At 42.2% G+C, this 11354-nt stretch overlaps 1 long non-coding RNA gene across 1 annotated transcript in view; it reads right to left on the bottom strand.

Moving 5' to 3' along the window:
• Positions 1 to 525: 525 nt before the first annotated feature.
• Positions 526 to 11354, bottom strand: part of LOC109307612 — a 15239-nt gene continuing 4410 nt past the window's right edge. The window contains exons 2-3 of the long non-coding RNA XR_002100312.1: positions 7786 to 7790; positions 526 to 535 (exon numbers count right to left, since the gene is read on the bottom strand). This is a non-coding gene — a long non-coding RNA (uncharacterized LOC109307612). The remainder of the gene's footprint in view (positions 536 to 7785; positions 7791 to 11354) is intronic.

The following is an 11354-nucleotide window of genomic DNA, read 5'->3' as shown; positions in this document are numbered from 1 at the left end:
AATGACTGGACCACTGCCTTGCATGGACTCTCCCTGAAACCACAGACCTACTCCAAGGACCAGTGACAAAACCCAATATTTGAAAGACAAAGACCCTCCAATAAACCAGCAACATGGAAATAAAGAATAGAATAGAAAGCAGCAACTCCACCATTTTATCCCACCCCTATAAAAGGGATGGTAGATGACCTCCTTGGGATGCCTTCTCCATCTGGACCAGCATTATGCCATGCCATGTATCCACCCAGAGGCCCTGCCAGCGATTCCCTCTGGACAATACCTTACTGGAGAAGACCCTGACTGGCCATTGAGTATCAACTCTCAGCCTGGAACAGGTAGCTATCACTCACCTTCTTCTTCTAAGCAAGGGACCTGAGTTCTGTCTCTGCACACCTTGAGCTCAATCCCTCTACTAAGCCTTTTTCCTCCTGCTACTATTGTGGGTCCCACTCAAAAATGGATGCCTAATGGGACACCCTCAGCCTTATGATCTTGATGCATAGCTCCAAAACCGCGCCTTTACCATGCTCCAAGCCTCACAGATGGCATTCACACATTGTTGCTCCAAGGCCATAGTTTAGCTTGGCCTCCAGTCATCACTGGGCTCTCCACAGCCCTGTCTCCCTCTGCACCCCCTGGCGCTAGGGTCTGCCCCCCCCTCACCTTGTCACTGCACACCTAACTCTGGGGTCTACTCATTCCTTTTGTCACCACACTCCCTGGCACTGGGGTCCCCACACTGTAGTGGGCTCCCAATGTGGCCTCCTCCTTCCTCAGTAACCTCAGCCCAATGCACTGGTCTATAAACAACTAAAATATGAGCCCCTGGGCTAAAACACAAGACAAGTAGTTCAGGGTGTGCTCTGTCCCTTTAAACAAGTCAAACTTCCCCCCAGTACTAAGTGCCTCACTGGCCAGGTTACCTGGTGAGCTCCTGGAGCCCCATTAGCCCTAAATACAGCATATTAGGCAGCTGCAGCCACAGCACCTCTGGGCAATTCCTCCCTGGAGGCTTCTTCCCCTGAATCCTGCCAGAGAACTAACTATTGCTGGTCTCAGCCCTGGAGTTTATATATGCCCAGGCACCAGGCTTCTTTCAGTCAGCTGACCGGGTGCAGTGCAGGCTAATACCCTTATTAGCCTGCTGCCATAGTAACCTGCACCTGTGGCATTTCTGTCTGACTCTTAGGGCCCTCTCCCTAGGTAGTTTCTGGTCTTAAAGGAGCAGGCACCTTAGTGCCCTGCGACAGGATGATGTGGATCAGGCATATCCTCTGTCCCAGTAGTGCAGCTGAGGCTGGCCGTGCTCCAGCCCCTGTGTCTGGGCCCCCCTGGGTGGTGCACAGCTGGGGCTGGGGTAGGTAGGCAGTTGGGACCAGGGCTGGGCCTGGGGGCACAGCCGGAGTGGCAGCTAGGGCCAGGAGGCAGCTGGGAGTAGTGTAGTGTTGGGCAATGCTGCTCCCCCGCCATGGCCCTTTCCCCTCCCCCAGCAGACTTTCCCATGGGGGAGGCATGTGTGCACACATGCTCAGCCTCCTCCCCCACATTTTTTTTTCTTCCTCTGCCTATGCTCGAAGGGAACAAAACCCCAGCAACAGCCTAGCTACCTTTCCATTAAGCTAAAGACTTCCTTAAGAAAACTCCACTGTTCTTGACAGCTCTTCTTAGTTCACTAACTTTTTTGTTTCAAATGAGCTCTTTCATCCTTTATAAAACTAAGATCCTCAGACCATCACCAGATTTTTCCCCATTTGATTCTGATGATTCATTCTGTCAGGACAACACACCTTTTCATAAAAGGATGTTGCTGGTTAGTAGCAGCTTCTTTAGCTCTGGAAAGCTCAGATCACACTGTTACATACATACAATGCAACATGTAAGAGCTAGATGGATGGAAGACTATGGATGGATTTCTTATCTTTAGATGCCTTGTTTCTGTTGTATTTTTCCTTCTTTTCATTACTGCTACTGAATTAATTTTGTTAGCAAAGTGGGAATAGGAGACTGAAATTTGAGAAGTGGGAACTAGGCCAGCTGATGAATACACAGGTCATAATAGATAATTATTCACCTGACAACCTAAATTTGTAGGTCATTTTTGATTTTATAAGTAAACCCTTGTCATTAGAATAATATATTACAACTAAATCATTTGATTAGGGTAGACAACTTTGAATATTGTGATAATTCCAAATATAGGGTGCCAAACTATCAATATCCCATCCTTCAGTGTTCAATTTTTTCTCCTCTGTGTCAAAATACACGTACAGTAAATCTCTCCCTCTTGTAGACTTCAAATACACACAGTTGGCTTGTTCCTAGTGCTGCAGTTTTCTGGGATATTTTTCCTCACCCTTTTGGACAGAAATTCTGCCAGTATGATGTTCCCCTACCAAGAAAGGAGCCCCCTAAATCAAAAAGGACACTATTTTAGATTTTACAGATTTTGGGGGGTGAAAAGGCAAAATACCATGTATTACTTTATTCCCCAGGCAGGTGATAGAAAAATGGTATCTGATCAGGCCCTTTCTTCACAGTACCCATTTTGTGGTTGCACCAGTAATCTTTAGCCAACTCAAAAGGAACAAAAACCCAGCAGCTAGCTACATTTCCATGAAGCTAACGACTTCCTCAAGAAAACTCTGCTGTTCTTGACAGCTTTCCTGAATTCACTAACTAACTCTCTTATTTCTGCATACTGTATGAAACAGATTTAAGCCCTAAGTGATTGAAGCATGTCAGGTAAGGTGCATGCATCCCTATTCAGAGATATTAGGATTTTCTTTACTAGAGCATCTAGAAAAGCAGAATGTTGCTTATGAAAGCTTATGTCTTTCTAAATGAATGAATCTTTAGGGTGCACCCTGCTCTACTTTCTACTCACCACAGAGAGGCTTATCTTGGATATACTGGACACTTCATTCCAGAATCTCAATTTGTTTAACGTTCCAAACTCATTGACTTCAGTTGAGCTACCTTTAGAATCTGCCTTGACATGAAATAAAACCAAGTTGTAGCAATTTAGCTAACATTTTACTGTGCTACTTTTTCATTTTAAGAATACTCATTTGGGCCATGACAAATGCTTTCAAATGCAATGGTGATTAATTTTTTTTTTTTCCTGCATGCTGTAAAGATCTCTGAGTCACTGGTGTGTAGCAGGCAATTCAGAGCATTTATAAACTCAAGGAGAAATCCAAGATTTCACAAAGAACAACACTGAAATCAAAACTTTCCATTATATCCCTCAGTATAAATGCACTACATATCCAGCTTTAACCCATGTTGGGTGCAAAGTGTTCTGAGTTACAGCAGGGAGCTGCACTTCTGTCTGTGCCCATTGTGGACAATGACATTCACAACATCTGTTATAGCTTCACACTTAGCTTGACATGTGAAGCTATAAAAGATTTTGTGAATGTCATTGTCCACAATGGGTGCAGATAGAAGTACAGCTTCCTGCTGTAACTCAGAACACATTGCTGTCTGCAGCCAACATGGGTTAAAGATAGATATGTAGTGCCATTAATACTGAGAGACATAACTGACAGTTTTGCTTTTTTTAAATTCACCTCTGCTGTAACATACCTATCAATGTATCCATTTCCAAATTATGAAAAGATACTTTTATGACACTCATTTCCTCCTCTTCCTTCTCTTCACAGAGGTGCTGTCAGAATGAGTGGCCAGATTTGTTATTTTTATCTCTAATTTGCTATGTCTTTCTTTGTTATTTACTCCTTCTGAAGCCCGAAAAATTATACTTGATTTCTATAGATCTAACTTTGCCACCTTTTTTTCACAGTAGGTGACCTTATTTTCCAAGGGCCCCATTTGACCATATAAAGCAAGGTCATAACTTACAGGAAAGGACCATAACAACTTGAATTTTCTTTTCATTCTTTCAAGTTATCCTATGTCTTCCCCTACCTAAAATCCCCATTCTAAATGTCAGGAGCATTTAATAGTTATTTCTGGAAAAATGCATGGCCAGATTATCTTCTATATTTTTTCCCAGTTCTGATGCCCCTGTGCCTTGCTCCTGTCATATATTTTATACTTTTGCAGAGTGCTTATAAATATTAATGTATTCTGACTGTATTAACTCACACATTCTCATGACAAAAAGAGGACATGGGAATTCAGACCCAGACTTTCCCTTCTTGCTCTATCCTAGCTCAGAATGTGGAATCCATATGTGTCGGGGGGTCATTGATACCAATGATACACTGGGACCAGCCAAACTCTCACTGTAATCATCCACAGCATGAACCATAATTCTGTCTTTCAGAGGGTTAAATTTTTATTAATGTTTTGGAGTCTTGCACTCCAGGAGGGTATGAAAAGGAGAGGAATAGAGTATATGTGATTGATATTAGGTCTCCTTTTATCCCAAGTCACCATGCCAATTTTAAAAATGTATTTATTTATTTTGTTCTTTTTCCCCCTCTTGAACAGAAATGTACTTGTTTTTTTATTTTTCTTCTGAGTCTCGTCTAGAATGCTAAGTAGATACAGGCCGATTCACCTATTGATGAATCAACTTTTTTGCCCTCCCTTCGAAGGCAACTAATTAGGCCACTCCCCTGTTGAATTCAGGAAGAGATACTGAGTAGTCTACTGTGCTTTCTCTTGTCAATGGGGACCAATTTGCAGCATCACAGGTAAAGCCATCAGTAGCTGATAGAACCTGAAGCAATAATGCTGCTTCATAAAAAGCATGAAATGAGCACTAGTAACTGCTGTTTTCATCTCCAGTAGAGGTCTGAGGAGAGCCTGGAATTTAGCCTTAAGAACACAAGCAAGGAACAGCTGAAGGATTGAAAAGACTGCTAACCCCCTGTTTGCTTGTTTATGTGCAGTTTTTGGTCCTCTTGTACAAATGGGCGAGTCATTTTAGAAAGAACTAATTCTGTTTAGTTGTCCCGGTATCAGATGCTTCTGAGGATGAGGATTTCTCTACTACTAGTTAGAGACTAGTTAAAAATAAAAGGGGAATGTCTAAAGAAGGAAATGTTAGACATTGTTAAGCTTCAGAAACATAAACAGCAATCAATTTTCCTTCTGATGTTCATTGGGTGTGACAGATTTTTGCAACAAGCAGATGGATGACAAGCATTGCCTAGCAGGAGATTCTGTCACTGAGTTTCATCTGAAAAATAAGGACTCTCTTAAGAATTATGCCCCCAAAATAGCAAACTGCATTTCACCCTTTTAAGGATTTGACACTACTTAGAAGCACTATCGCATCAATATCCTTGGGTTATACTGAGAAATGTGTTTAATAAAGCTCTGACTATTAATACAATTAAACCTATAAAATAATTACCAACTTCCTTGCCATTTTTATATTTACCCATTTATTTTCATTTAGGGATTTTCTTCAATGTTTCCTTTGCTCTCTTTATGGCTTTTTAAAAATATTATCTTTACCATAATGTTATCATTGTGTTTCCTTCTACTATTTTTTGGGGGGGCAGGATTTCTGTTAATGTTAGTAAAATACTCATTTAAATTATTGGTATTTTTATTGATGTACATGCTTTTCTTCTGTTTGTCTCTTTTGGATCTTTTCCTGCCATACAAATAATTTCATTATTAGATTTGCACACGTGTTCATATGACCAGTATGTGTTAATTGCCACCAAAAAGAACCACAAAAGGCTTTGTTTTCTATTGTTTTAGTTGTCACTGTCATAGGCACTCTGTATCAGCATCAACAAGCTGGTCAATTGACTGTTCAAATATTGTTAGTTAACCGATCAAATTGACTGCATATTTTTGACCAATCAAAGTTTTATAGAAATTTTACCAAAAAAACCCTTACTTTTTATAGTTTTCTTGACAGAATTATGTTTTTTTATTGTTTTCTGACATGTTTCTTAATGGAAAATAACTGCTTTTTCTGTGCATTATTTGGACATCTTGGCAACTTTTCACAATTGTTGACCAATATTTGACTGTTCAATTGACTGAACTTTATTTGACTGGTCAAATACCCAACCCTACTCTAAATTATAATGCCTTCAATGGTATACATACTATAGTAATATATCAAGGAACCTTAACATTATGAAGCGATTGCTTAAGCACAAAGGCGTGTTGGACACTTTTCCCCAGCCTTCCCTTCATAGTGTATGATAGACATATTTTCAGAGTGGAATCAGCTGCGCTGGGATGTGTCCTGGCACAGCTGATCTGCTTCACTGGAATCTACAGACAGTGCCTAGGGATGTTGTCTACAGGGTTTGATCCCTGCCACTCCCAGGGATTTAGAGCCCTGGTCCAGCAGGACAAGGGCTCTGGGTGCCAAACCCCAACCTGGGGCATGACAGCCTGCAATTTACACCCTATGTTCAGGTCCAGCATTAAGATATACATGCCACAGGAATCCTCATGCAGGCTTTTCCCACTTGAATACTCACACCTCAGGTTAGAGTGCAGCAGTCCAATATGCTCATGGTGAGAATCCCCTGCAATCTCCATGGGCAGATTAAGATTCATCAGGGCCCTGGGCCTGTCCACCACCCCTCCACAGCCCGGGGCCCTTCCCTGACACATCCTGCCCAGTAGCTATGGACTCTGTCTCTGGCCAGCATAGTGGAAGCAGTGTCTACAGCAGGATGCACTGCCCCCCAGGCCCAAGGCAGGAGCCGCAGTGACCTTTGCCTACAGGTCTGCACTGAAGCCAGCACCAGGGGCACATAGCTGCTGCCCACCGGGTGCATACAGTATGGACCAAGTTCAGCAATAGTATTTGTCATTCCCAGAGACACTTTACTAACCTCTTTTTCATCTCTGCCTGGAAAGGCATAGTTATAATCAGGTCCAAAGACTTGACAAGATGGATTTTATGACACAAATATTTTGTCACATTGAAACTCTATTTTTTCTGGATTTTCTATTCCAAGAAAAAAATCTAAATTTTGTGTTTTTCTTTCACTATGGAACAAAACACAATTCTGAAGTTGTAAGATTTTACACAAAATATATTTGCTGTTTACACTTGTATTTGTACTAATATAATCAAAATCTCAGATTCCTGCTTTTTCATTCTATGCTTCTCTGTATTAAAACTGTTGTGATTTAAATATGTTGATTTTTAAATAACAGTTAAATTTGTGTAAATTCCTAATACGCATCAATTTTTGCCAGTTAAAATCTTATTTTAATCAGTTAGAATTCCATTATAAAATATAAATGGATATATAGCTAGCTTTTTTAAGGGTGGGTGTAGACAAAATGGGGGCCCTAAATTGCAGTGGTGGGTTTTAAAAAACACCGCTTCAATTTAGGGCTGATTAAACCCCTGTGTGTTGCACACACCCCACTGGCTTACCTGCCTGTCTGGCAGGGAGGGGCGGGTGAGCTGCCAGCGGGTGGAGCAGTCCCTGGCGTGTGTGGGTGGAGGGAGGCTGGTGCTTCCCTCCTCAGCAACTGCAGCCACCCCCCAGGTGGCACTCGCCCACAGGCATCTGGCTTGGGTAGTCCCTGGGGACACCACAGCACAAAGGGAAGCACCAGGCCCTCATGCAGCTCAGGCAGGCAGGCAGGCTCTAGGGAGTAGGGGTGGGGAAGATCAGACTTGCCACTTTTCTTGGGAGGAGCTGTTTTCCCAGGCTGCTGCCAGACTGCCTGCAGGGCTTACTGCAGAGCTGTGGAGCTGTATGGAGGCCAGTGCTTCACTCCATGGCTGTAGGGGCAGCAAACTACAATTCCTCAAAAGAGTTATAGTTTGCTGAGCCCCAAGTCATTTAAGGCATGTTACGCCACCAAGTCTCCTACAGCAGCTGGAATTAATGCACAATACACCACCGTGGCATGCAAACACTGACACCATTAGAAGTGAAAAAGCATTTAGCCCACTTTAAAGTGTTGTGAACACATGCCTCTCATTTCATCTACACATGGCCTAAATAGTTTAACTAGTGCAAATTTTAATATGGTTATACTTATATTAATTACTCTGAACATTTGTTATTTTGCATATCTATTTAAATACATTTTAAGGGATTTAATTTTCCCTGACAATGTGAATTTCACTGACAATGTTTCACTGCCCCCCACAAAATGTTTCCTGTACTGCCAAAAACAGTCATATAGTCGATTTCTCTAGAAGTACACAAAGTACTTATGGGCATATAAGAAATGAAATACTGGAAACATCACTAAGGAGGAGCATTCTGCACTGGTCTGTACCTGCAGAAAGCAAAGTAGGAAAGTCAAGGATGTAACTGAATTCTAACTGGCTACATGAATCAAGGACAATAATAGGTCTTTCTTCACCTATGTGGGGAGTTGAAAGAAAAACAAGGGCAACATTGGACCCGATAAACCAGCTGACTCTCAACATCCAGGGAAAAGTCAATCTGCTTAAGGATTATTTTGTGTCAGTTTTTCACCAGCCCAAAGGGACCACCCTGCCTAACATGATACGGGATGATCAGGGTGAGGGTGAATATATGCCCACCGTTGGCATGGATCTTGTGAGAAAGCATCTTGAGAGGCTGGACCCCCAGAAGGCAGCTGGTCCAGATAGATTGCACCCAAAAGTGCTAAAGGAACTGGCAGACATCATAGTGCAGCCACTGGCAAGGATATTTGAGAACTCGTGGTGCCTGGGCAAAGTACCTGAAGATTGCAAGAGGGCCAATATGGTGCCCATCTTCAAGAAAGGGAAGAAAGAAGACCCAGGAAACTACAGGCCAATCAGTTTGACCTCAATCCCTGGGAGGATTTTGGAAAAAAATATCAAGGAAACCATTCTTGATGGGCTAACAGAAGGCAACATTCTGGGGGATAGCCAGGACAGGTTTGTTGCAGGTAGGTCTTTCTTGACCAATCTCATTTTCTTCTATGACGGAAGGGAAGAGGTTGATATCATATATCTGGAATTTAATAAAGCCTTTGACCTGGTGTCCCATGATGTCCTCATGGAAAAATTGGGCAACTGCAGCCATGACTACTCCACAGTACAATGGCTCAGGAACTAGCTCTGAGGTTGGACCCAGAGAGTGGTAGTTGGCAGAACCAAATAAACCTTGCACTCAGTGACTAGGGGTTTCCCTCAAGGCTCTGTTGTGAGACCTGTACTCTTTAATGTCTTCATAAACCACCTGGACACTGGTGTCAGAAGCAGACTGGGCAAGTTTGTTGATGACACCAGATTTTGGGAAAGTGTGTCCACACTTAAGGATAGGTTGGTGATCCAGGCCAAACTTGATAGGCTAGCAAGGTGGGCGGAAGAAAACCTGATGGCACTGAATACAGAGAAATGCAAAGTGCTCCACCTCAGGGAAAAAAAAAATGCTGCATTATAGTTATAGGCTTGGCAGAGCTACACTTGCTAACACCACAGCTGACACAGACTTGGGGGATATGATTGACCACAAGGTCCAAAGGCCACAAACACCTGCAAGACTGTTTTAGGCTGGGCATAAGGAAAAACTTCTTTATTGTCCAAGCCCCCAAGGCCTGGAACAGACTCCCGCAAAAGGTGGTGCAAGCACTTCCTCTGGACATTTCTAAGAAACATTTCAACACTTATCTTGCTGGGATCCTTTGACCCTCGCCGACTTCCTGTCCCTTGGGCCAGGAACTGGACCCAATGATCTTATGAGGTCCCTTCCAGGCTTAATGTCTAAGAAATCTATGAGATCTATGAAATTAGTGCTTTTCACGTGTTCTTTTTATAACTTTTTTGTTCAGGCAGGAGGCAAACAAATCTTGTATCTAGTTACTAAAAAAATTACATTTCAGGGCTTTTGCCTTGAATACCTAACTGATTTTTGACCAAACTGTGAATTTCCAACCCACTGACACATAATTATAGTTGGCTTTTTAAACTTCATTATGTGATCAGGGATTAAGTTGTGTGACTAGAAGTATATTTCCAGTCTCTGAAGTATAATCTGTTATCATCACCTTTTTCTTTCATTCAGAGGAGCTATCTGAATTCCAAATATTCTCTTCAAACATTGGTCAGCATTTGCATTACATGAACCATGAATAAACATAAATCAGTAAGAATGTGCAAAATCAATTAACTAAACAAACCATGCATAGCAATCCTAAAATGTAAATCCTAAATGCTGCAGATGCAGTCAGCTATATCTCCAGTTATGTTTACTGAGATAAAGAAAGTTATTTATTCATTTTAACATTCAAGACATTTGCCAAATAGAAAACTTAAATTTATGTTAAGGTAAGTGAGAGAATTCTGCTTCATAATTACGCTTGTATGTTTTGATTAGTGAAGAGTATAACATTTCATTGTATGAACATCTAAAATAATGCATAGTTCAAGCTTTTCAAACACAATTAGAGAAATCTAATTAAAGATACAAGTATAATATTAATTGAATATCCTGTAAGCACTACTTGGTTTCTAAACTACAGGAATAATACAACTATCTGCTCAAATGGCATTTTTAATTTAGTGTATAATTCAACAGAAACTACTTATCACCATGTAATAAGAGGGAGACTTACTAAGCAGCAATCATTTGCTTAGTTTTTCTCTCATTCATGAGAGAAGTGGTGGTATGAAGAAATGAACACAGACTAATTCTATATGTGGTTCCCTGGCTGGAAATAGACACCGACTGTGGAGCATGAACAGCTCTACCACAATATGTTATGCTCCACAGACAACTGAAGAATTTGCTGTGCGCTGAACCCCATGTTTGCAAATGTTCTTCCCCATGTTGGGAAGTCAGGGAATCCTCTGTAGGGGATTTCCTCAGCTCATATCTGTAATCAGGGAGGGGAGAACTACCATAGGAGTTCTTCCTTCCCTGCCTGCAGACCTATGCCATGTGTTGGGGTACAGATACATGTGCTGGGGGAATCCTGTGCATGTGTCTGTGCCCTGACACAGGATACATATCTGCAAGTTCAGAGGGAAAACTTTCCCCGCTTACCCAGACTCAGTCCTAGGACCATTGTGGATGGGTTTGGGTGAGTGGGAAATCCCAACTTCCCCATGTATGGGAAGACAAGGTCTTTGGGTAAATCCTTGTCTGCCTATGTCCTTAGGCCATCAAGGTTACAATCAACACCCCTGAACTGTGTATGGCAACGTGCACTGAGATTCTCTGGGGTGCCTCTTTGTAAGTGAGAAAAGCTAGGCAGGCGCTCCAAGGGTTGGAGGGGCTTTCAAGCCCCCAAAGCACCTGCCCAAGGTGTCTGGGGAGTGTGAGCATCTCAGGCTGCTCATACTCTCCCACTACAGAGATAATTTCATAGACATTAGACATTAGGGCTGGAAGGGACCTCGGGAGATCGAGTCCAGCCCCCTGCCCAAAGGGCAGGAAGTCAGCTGGGGTCATAGGATCCCAGCAAAATAAGCATCC

This window comes from Crocodylus porosus, unplaced genomic scaffold (assembly GCF_001723895.1).
Source record: "Crocodylus porosus isolate Cpor-Errol unplaced genomic scaffold, CroPor_comp1, whole genome shotgun sequence".
NCBI classification, from domain to species: domain Eukaryota; kingdom Metazoa; phylum Chordata; order Crocodylia; family Crocodylidae; genus Crocodylus; species Crocodylus porosus.
This window is presented reverse-complemented; position numbering and strand designations above follow the sequence as displayed.